General features: G+C 56.3%; 2 non-coding genes across 2 annotated transcripts; both read right to left on the bottom strand.

The window, feature by feature from the left end:
• Positions 1-2,439: 2,439 nt before the first annotated feature.
• Positions 2,440-2,594, bottom strand: LOC124737629. The gene has a single exon (XR_007009818.1). It is a non-coding gene; the product is annotated as a 5.8S ribosomal RNA (ribosomal RNA).
• Positions 2,595-2,945: 351 nt separating this feature from the next.
• LOC124737623 lies at positions 2,946-4,854 on the bottom strand. The gene has a single exon (XR_007009816.1). It is a non-coding gene; the product is annotated as a small subunit ribosomal RNA (ribosomal RNA).
• Between the last annotated feature and the right edge of the window lie 3,197 nt (positions 4,855-8,051).

The raw sequence follows: 8,051 nt of genomic DNA, 5'->3' as shown, positions 1-8,051 counted from the left end.
CGACACCTCCACGTGGCCCTCTCCCGGATTTTCAAGGTCCGAGGGGAAGATCGGGACACCGCCGCAACTGCGGTGCTCTTCGCGTTCCAAACCCTATCTCCCTGCTAGAGGATTCCAGGGAACTCGAACGCTCATGCAGAAAAGAAAACTCTTCCCCGATCTCCCGACGGCGTCTCCGGGTCCTTTTGGGTTACCCCGACGAGCATCTCTAAAAGAGGGGCCCGACTTGTATCGGTTCCGCTGCCGGGTTCCGGAATAGGAACCGGATTCCCTTTCGCCCAACGGGGGCCAGCACAAAGCGCATCATGCTATGACGGCCCCCATCAACATCGGATTTCTCCTAGGGCTTAGGATCGACTGACTCGTGTGCAACGGCTGTTCACACGAAACCCTTCTCCGCGTCAGCCCTCCAGGGCCTCGCTGGAGTATTTGCTACTACCACCAAGATCTGCACCGACGGCGGCTCCAGGCAGGCTCACGCCCAGACCCTTCTGCGCCCACCGCCGCGACCCTCCTACTCGTCAGGGCTTCGCGGCCGGCCGCAAGGACCGGCCATGACTGCCAGACTGACGGCCGAGTATAGGCACGACGCTTCAGCGCCATCCATTTTCAGGGCTAGTTGCTTCGGCAGGTGAGTTGTTACACACTCCTTAGCGGATTCCGACTTCCATGGCCACCGTCCTGCTGTCTTAAGCAACCAACGCCTTTCATGGTTTCCCATGAGCGTCGATTCGGGCGCCTTAACTCGGCGTTTGGTTCATCCCACAGCGCCAGTTCTGCTTACCAAAAGTGGCCCACTTGGCACTCCGATCCGAGTCGTTTGCTCGCGGCTTCAGCATATCAAGCAAGCCGGAGATCTCACCCATTTAAAGTTTGAGAATAGGTTGAGGTCGTTTCGGCCCCAAGGCCTCTAATCATTCGCTTTACCGGATGAGACTCGTACGAGCACCAGCTATCCTGAGGGAAACTTCGGAGGGAACCAGCTACTAGATGGTTCGATTAGTCTTTCGCCCCTATACCCAGCTCCGACGATCGATTTGCACGTCAGAATCGCTACGGACCTCCATCAGGGTTTCCCCTGACTTCGTCCTGGCCAGGCATAGTTCACCATCTTTCGGGTCCCAACGTGTACGCTCTAGGTGCGCCTCACCTCGCAATGAGGACGAGACGCCCCGGGAGTGCGGAGGCCGCCGCCCCGTGAAGGGCGGGGAAGCCCCATCCTCCCTCGGCCCGCGCAAGGCGAGACCTTCACTTTCATTACGCCTTTAGGTTTCGTACAGCCCAATGACTCGCGCACATGTTAGACTCCTTGGTCCGTGTTTCAAGACGGGTCGTGAAATTGTCCAAAGCTGAAGCGCCGCTGACGGGAGCGATTATTCCGCCCGAGAGCATCCCGAGCCAACAGCGGCGCGGGTCCGGGGCCGGGCCAGGTAGGTCCGTCATCCGGGAAGAACCGCGCGCGCTTGCCGGGAGCCCGAGCGCCCAAAGGGGCGAATCGACTCCTCCAGATATACCGCCGGGCAGCCAGCCAGGACACCGGGGCTCTGCCCAACAGACGCGAACCGAGGCCCGCGGAAGGACAGGCTGCGCACCCGGGCCGTAGGCCGGCACCCAGCGGGTCGCGACGTCCTACTAGGGGAGAAGTGCGGCCCACCGCACACCGGAACGGCCCCACCCCGCGGCGAGTGGAAAGGCAACCGGACACGACCCCGCCGCGGATTGCTCCGCGCGGGCGGCCGGCCCCATCTGCCGAGGGCGGAGGCCAGTGGCCGGATGGGCGTGAATCTCACCCGTTCGACCTTTCGGACTTCTCACGTTTACCCCAGAACGGTTTCACGTACTTTTGAACTCTCTCTTCAAAGTTCTTTTCAACTTTCCCTCACGGTACTTGTTCGCTATCGGTCTCGTGGTCATATTTAGTCTCAGATGGAGTTTACCACCCACTTGGAGCTGCACTCTCAAGCAACCCGACTCGAAGGAGAGGTCCCGCCGACGCTCGCACCGGCCGCTACGGGCCTGGCACCCTCTACGGGCCGTGGCCTCATTCAAGTTGGACTTGGGCTCGGCGCGAGGCGTCGGGGTAGTGGACCCTCCCAAACACCACATGCCACGACAGGCGGCAGCCTGCGGGGTTCGGTGCTGGACTCTTCCCTGTTCGCTCGCCGCTACTGGGGGAATCCTTGTTAGTTTCTTTTCCTCCGCTTAGTAATATGCTTAAATTCAGCGGGTAGTCTCGCCTGCTCTGAGGTCGTTGTACGAGGTGTCGCACGCCACACCGCCAGCCGGCTGTGCACGCTACCGAGAAAGTACCGGTATGCGAACCGCCAGGCGACGGGCGCGCATCGCACGTTTGAGGAGACGCGGCCGGCCCCACAGGCGGCCGCGACACTCCCAGGTCTGCGAAGCGGGGCAAACGCCGCGCGCTTCAGTATACGTAGCCGACCCTCAGCCAGACGTGGCCCGGGAACGGAATCCATGGACCGCAATGTGCGTTCGAAACGTCGATGTTCATGTGTCCTGCAGTTCACATGTCGACGCGCAATTTGCTGCGTTCTTCATCGACCCACGAGCCGAGTGATCCACCGTCCTGGGTGATCTTTTCTCAGTTTCCGCCGTCTCTTTCGAGACGGTCGCATAGGCGGGAGTGAGGCGTGTGGCGGCCCCTGTTCCAGCGTTCTGTGTCCAACGGCCTCACGGCCGACGGGCGTCGTACGGCTCCACACCGGAGCGGACAGGCACTCGGGCGAAAGTCATTCAAAACCGGCGCCAGGCGCCAGGTGCCGCAGGCCAGCCGCTCCAGCGCTTCAGCGCTCGTACCACACAACATTGCCGCTAGTTTTGAGAGGCACGCGTGGTTCCGCACGCGGCGCACGGCTACGGCGAGCCGTACAGGTAGCGTGTTGCGCGACACGACACGCACATCGAAAGACATGCAGTCTAGTCGGTAATGATCCTTCCGCAGGTTCACCTACGGAAACCTTGTTACGACTTTTACTTCCTCTAAATGATCAAGTTTGGTCATCTTTCCGGTAGCATCGGCAACGACAGAGTCAATGCCGCGTACCAGTCCGAAGACCTCACTAAATCATTCAATCGGTAGTAGCGACGGGCGGTGTGTACAAAGGGCAGGGACGTAATCAACGCGAGCTTATGACTCGCGCTTACTGGGAATTCCTCGTTCATGGGGAACAATTGCAAGCCCCAATCCCTAGCACGAAGGAGGTTCAGCGGGTTACCCCGACCTTTCGGCCTAGGAAGACACGCTGATTCCTTCAGTGTAGCGCGCGTGCGGCCCAGAACATCTAAGGGCATCACAGACCTGTTATTGCTCAATCTCGTGCGGCTAGAAGCCGCCTGTCCCTCTAAGAAGAAAAGTAATCGCTGACAGCACGAAGGATGTCACGCGACTAGTTAGCAGGCTAGAGTCTCGTTCGTTATCGGAATTAACCAGACAAATCGCTCCACCAACTAAGAACGGCCATGCACCACCACCCACCGAATCAAGAAAGAGCTATCAATCTGTCAATCCTTCCGGTGTCCGGGCCTGGTGAGGTTTCCCGTGTTGAGTCAAATTAAGCCGCAGGCTCCACTCCTGGTGGTGCCCTTCCGTCAATTCCTTTAAGTTTCAGCTTTGCAACCATACTTCCCCCGGAACCCAAAAGCTTTGGTTTCCCGGAGGCTGCCCGCCGAGTCATCGGAGGAACTGCGGCGGATCGCTGGCTGGCATCGTTTATGGTTAGAACTAGGGCGGTATCTGATCGCCTTCGAACCTCTAACTTTCGTTCTTGATTAATGAAAACATACTTGGCAAATGCTTTCGCTTCTGTTCGTCTTGCGACGATCCAAGAATTTCACCTCTAACGTCGCAATACGAATGCCCCCGCCTGTCCCTATTAATCATTACCTCGGGTTCCGAAAACCAACAAAATAGAACCGAGGTCCTATTCCATTATTCCATGCACACAGTATTCAGGCGGGCTTGCCTGCTTTAAGCACTCTAATTTGTTCAAAGTAAACGTGCCGGCCCACCGAGACACTCAATAAAGAGCACCCTGGTAGGATTTCAACGGGGTCCGCCTCGGGACGCACGAGCACGCACGAGGCGGTCGCACGCCTTCGGCTCGCCCCACCGGCAGGACGTCCCACGATACATGCCAGTTAAACACCGACGGGCGGTGAACCAACAGCGTGGGACACAAATCCAACTACGAGCTTTTTAACCGCAACAACTTTAATATACGCTATTGGAGCTGGAATTACCGCGGCTGCTGGCACCAGACTTGCCCTCCAATAGATACTCGTTAAAGGATTTAAAGTGTACTCATTCCGATTACGGGGCCTCGGATGAGTCCCGTATCGTTATTTTTCGTCACTACCTCCCCGTGCCGGGAGTGGGTAATTTGCGCGCCTGCTGCCTTCCTTGGATGTGGTAGCCGTTTCTCAGGCTCCCTCTCCGGAATCGAACCCTGATTCCCCGTTACCCGTTACAACCATGGTAGGCGCAGAACCTACCATCGACAGTTGATAAGGCAGACATTTGAAAGATGCGTCGCCGGTACGAGGACCGTGCGATCAGCCCAAAGTTATTCAGAGTCACCAAGGCAAACGGACCGGACGAGCCGACCGATTGGTTTTGATCTAATAAAAGCGTCCCTTCCATCTCTGGTCGGGACTCTGTTTGCATGTATTAGCTCTAGAATTACCACAGTTATCCAAGTAACGTGGGTACGATCTAAGGAACCATAACTGATTTAATGAGCCATTCGCGGTTTCACCTTAATGCGGCTTGTACTGAGACATGCATGGCTTAATCTTTGAGACAAGCATATGACTACTGGCAGGATCAACCAGGGAGCTGCGCCAACTAGAGCTGAGCAGCCGGCCGCCCGGGAGTGTGTCCCGGGGGCCCGCGCGAACACGCAAGCGTCCGCTCAATCATTCTGCAAACAGGAGGAGGCTGAGCTCCCCTGCACAATACACCTCGAAACCCTCTCAGGTCCCGGCGGCGCGCAGCGCCGTCCCAAGTACTTGGTCGGGTTCGAGAGAGGCGCAATCGCCCGGAGTTAGGCGAGTAGACGCTTTCGGTGCGACCACCCGTGCTCCCAACTGAGCTTGCCGCTGCCGACAGAGGCCCGGGAGCGTGCTGTCGTGGCATTGCCGGCGGGAGACAACACGCGCCACCTACGGTGACCGGCAGCTCCAACGCCAGCGCCACAGAAGGACAAAAGCCCCACTTGGGTGCCGAAGCGAACTCTCCCAGCACAGCGCACGCGCCAACACATCCGCACAGCTGCGATACAAACCACCAGCGAGAACCGCTGGGGCGACCGAGCAGCAGACGGCGTCGCGGCGCCGAGCGCCGGGCGGCGGCGCATCCTCAACGCACACAGTCCTCAATCGGACCAGCACACTGAAGATGTCCACCGCGCTTCGCACCGGGCCCGCGAGGACCTACTTTGGCCGCACGGCGCCGCGCGCAGGGTGCGCCGGCGCGCAGCTGCGACGCCTGCCGCGTCCGTCGGCCGGCGCGCCTGCCACTGGCCGCCCCCACCAGCCGGCTGTAGCGCGTGCGCCCACGCACCGCGCGGCCAGCACGCCGGGAGGCGCCCCCTCACCGGCCGGGGACGGTCCCACCCAGCCACCACCGCGTATCGCTTCACACCCAGATGCCGTTCAGTTTCATCGGCATGGTGGGTATCGCTGGAACAACCGGTTAGTACCTCAACCTATCGTCGCCATCACCGATTCACCCCTAGCGAGAACAACCGCACCACAACGGGTTACCATTTCTTCATTTGCGTAACTTCACCAGAAAACGTAGGCGTCCATCGCCATTAGCAACTTCAACGATTATTGCATGCCTGTGTCAGGTGTCACGCCACACTACGTCTGCCCACATACACGCAACAAAATGTGCACGCCTAGACAATACGTGGAAGGTGGCCCCCGTACGTATGCGATGTCCATTGCTCGAACGACTGTCAACCGGCCTCTGTAGCATGTCGCAGATATGGAACGCGGTGCACCATGCTATCACGGTGTTTGAGGAGAGACGACTAGGTCCGAATACATCAACACACAGCTCATGCTGATCGCCATCCACGGCGTCCGTTCCTCCCACACGTCTCTATGGCGTACCACACTGCAATCCAGCTCTCATAGGGAGACGACACGTAGCTGCGTGCACAATATTTGCACTGTATGGTCCGCCGTTTTTGGGCGCAGTCGTTGTACGGTCACACATGTGCCACGATGTATCATTCAGTACATAAGGACGAATGTGCAGTACAGATTGTGGTTCACGCGTACGACATCAGCGGACAGTTGACACAGGCCGCACCACAACGTAGCCTGCGTACGTCGCATGCGAAGGGCATTGAACATGCAAACTTGTCACCAACCAGCTTGCGAAGGCAGGGGGCAAGGTGGGGACGTGGGGACGTGGGGAGGGGTGGGGGGGGGGGGGGGCGGCATGTACGTCCTGCTGCCATCCACATTACAGTGTACAGCAGGAGCATGTGGAAAGTCAGCAAGACTTGCAAGGTGTTTAACATGAAGCGATACACAGGGGAGCGGGCAGTGCGAGTAGCGAACTATATTGCGAGGGTTGCGGGTGGGCAACACTACACTAATTGAACGAGTCGTATAACAATTACAGAGCAGGTTTAGGCGACAACGTGGGTTACGTTAGCGGACAACGTGGGTTACGTTAGCGGACAACGTGGGTTACGTTAAGGCACAACATGGGTTACGTTAAGGCACAACATGGGTTACGTTAAGGCACAACATGGGTTACGTTAGGGCACAACATGGGTTAGGTTAGGGGACAACATGGGTTAGGTTAGGGGACAACATGGGTTAGGTTAGGGGACAACATGGGTTAGGTTAGGGCACAACATGGGTTAGGTTAGGGCACAACATGGGTTAGGTTAGGGCACAACATGGGTTAGGTTAGGGCACAACATGGGTTAGGTTAAGGCACAACATGGGTTAGGTTAAGGCACAACATGGGTTAGGTTAAGGCACAACATGGGTTAGGTTAAGGCACAACATGGGTTAGGTTAAGGTACAACATGGGTTAGGTTAAGGTACAACATGGGTTAGGTTAAGGTACAACATGGGTTAGGTTAAGGTACAACATGGGTTAGGTTAAGGTACAACATGGGTTAGGTTAAGGTACAACATGGGTTAGGTTAAGGTACAACATGGGTTAGGTTAAGGTACAACATGGGTTAGGTTAAGGTACAACATGGGTTAGGTTAAGGTACAACATAGGTTAGGTTAAGGTACAACATAGGTTAGGTTAAGGTACAACATAGGTTAGGTTAAGGTACAACATAGGTTAGGTTAAGGTACAACATAGGTTAGGTTAAGGTACAACATAGGTTAGGTTAAGGTACAACATAGGTTAGGTTAAGGTACAACATAGGTTAGGTTAAGGTACAACATAGGTTAGGTTAAGGTACAACATAGGTTAGGTTAAGGTACAACATAGGTTAGGTTAGGTTAGGTTACACGTTGTTGTAAGGAAAGGTGTAGGGGGGGGGGGCGGGGGCGGCAGGTTCCTTGATAGTGATTATAGTAAGTGAATGCTTGTGACATGATCAGATTTGTCACGTCAGGATGCACCTTTGGCTTATTAGAGGCGGCGCTCCAATTCTATGCTTGTGTGAGACCTGTGTCTTTGACTCATGTCATTGTTTGTGCGCTGTGACAGGAGGTACTATTGTGATGTTGGGTGCACCGTTGTATAGGACATGTGTGGGTGTTGGTGCCTGGTCTGCGCAATGGTGGATGTCGAAAGGCTGGGATATTGTATTTTCCGCATGGACCTCCTGGTCTGGTTGTGATAGTGTGGATTGTGTAATGTGGCGGAGAAGATGCACTGGATGTTGTTCCATGCTGGTGCTTACATATTGTATGTGCGCCCGTTAGAAGCAGAGAGTGGTGCGTGATCAGAGTGTCTGGCTGACGTGTGGTTCCCATTGTGGGCAGACTCTTTCAGCATGTATACGGACAGTTGTGTATATTTGCTGTAGTTTGATGGCTCT

Source organism: Schistocerca piceifrons, unplaced genomic scaffold (genome assembly GCF_021461385.2).
Source record: "Schistocerca piceifrons isolate TAMUIC-IGC-003096 unplaced genomic scaffold, iqSchPice1.1 HiC_scaffold_174, whole genome shotgun sequence".
In the NCBI taxonomy this organism is placed as follows: Eukaryota; Metazoa; Arthropoda; class Insecta; order Orthoptera; family Acrididae; genus Schistocerca; species Schistocerca piceifrons.
The sequence above is the reverse complement of the archived record's forward strand: the minus strand, read 5'-3'. Positions and strand labels throughout refer to the sequence as shown.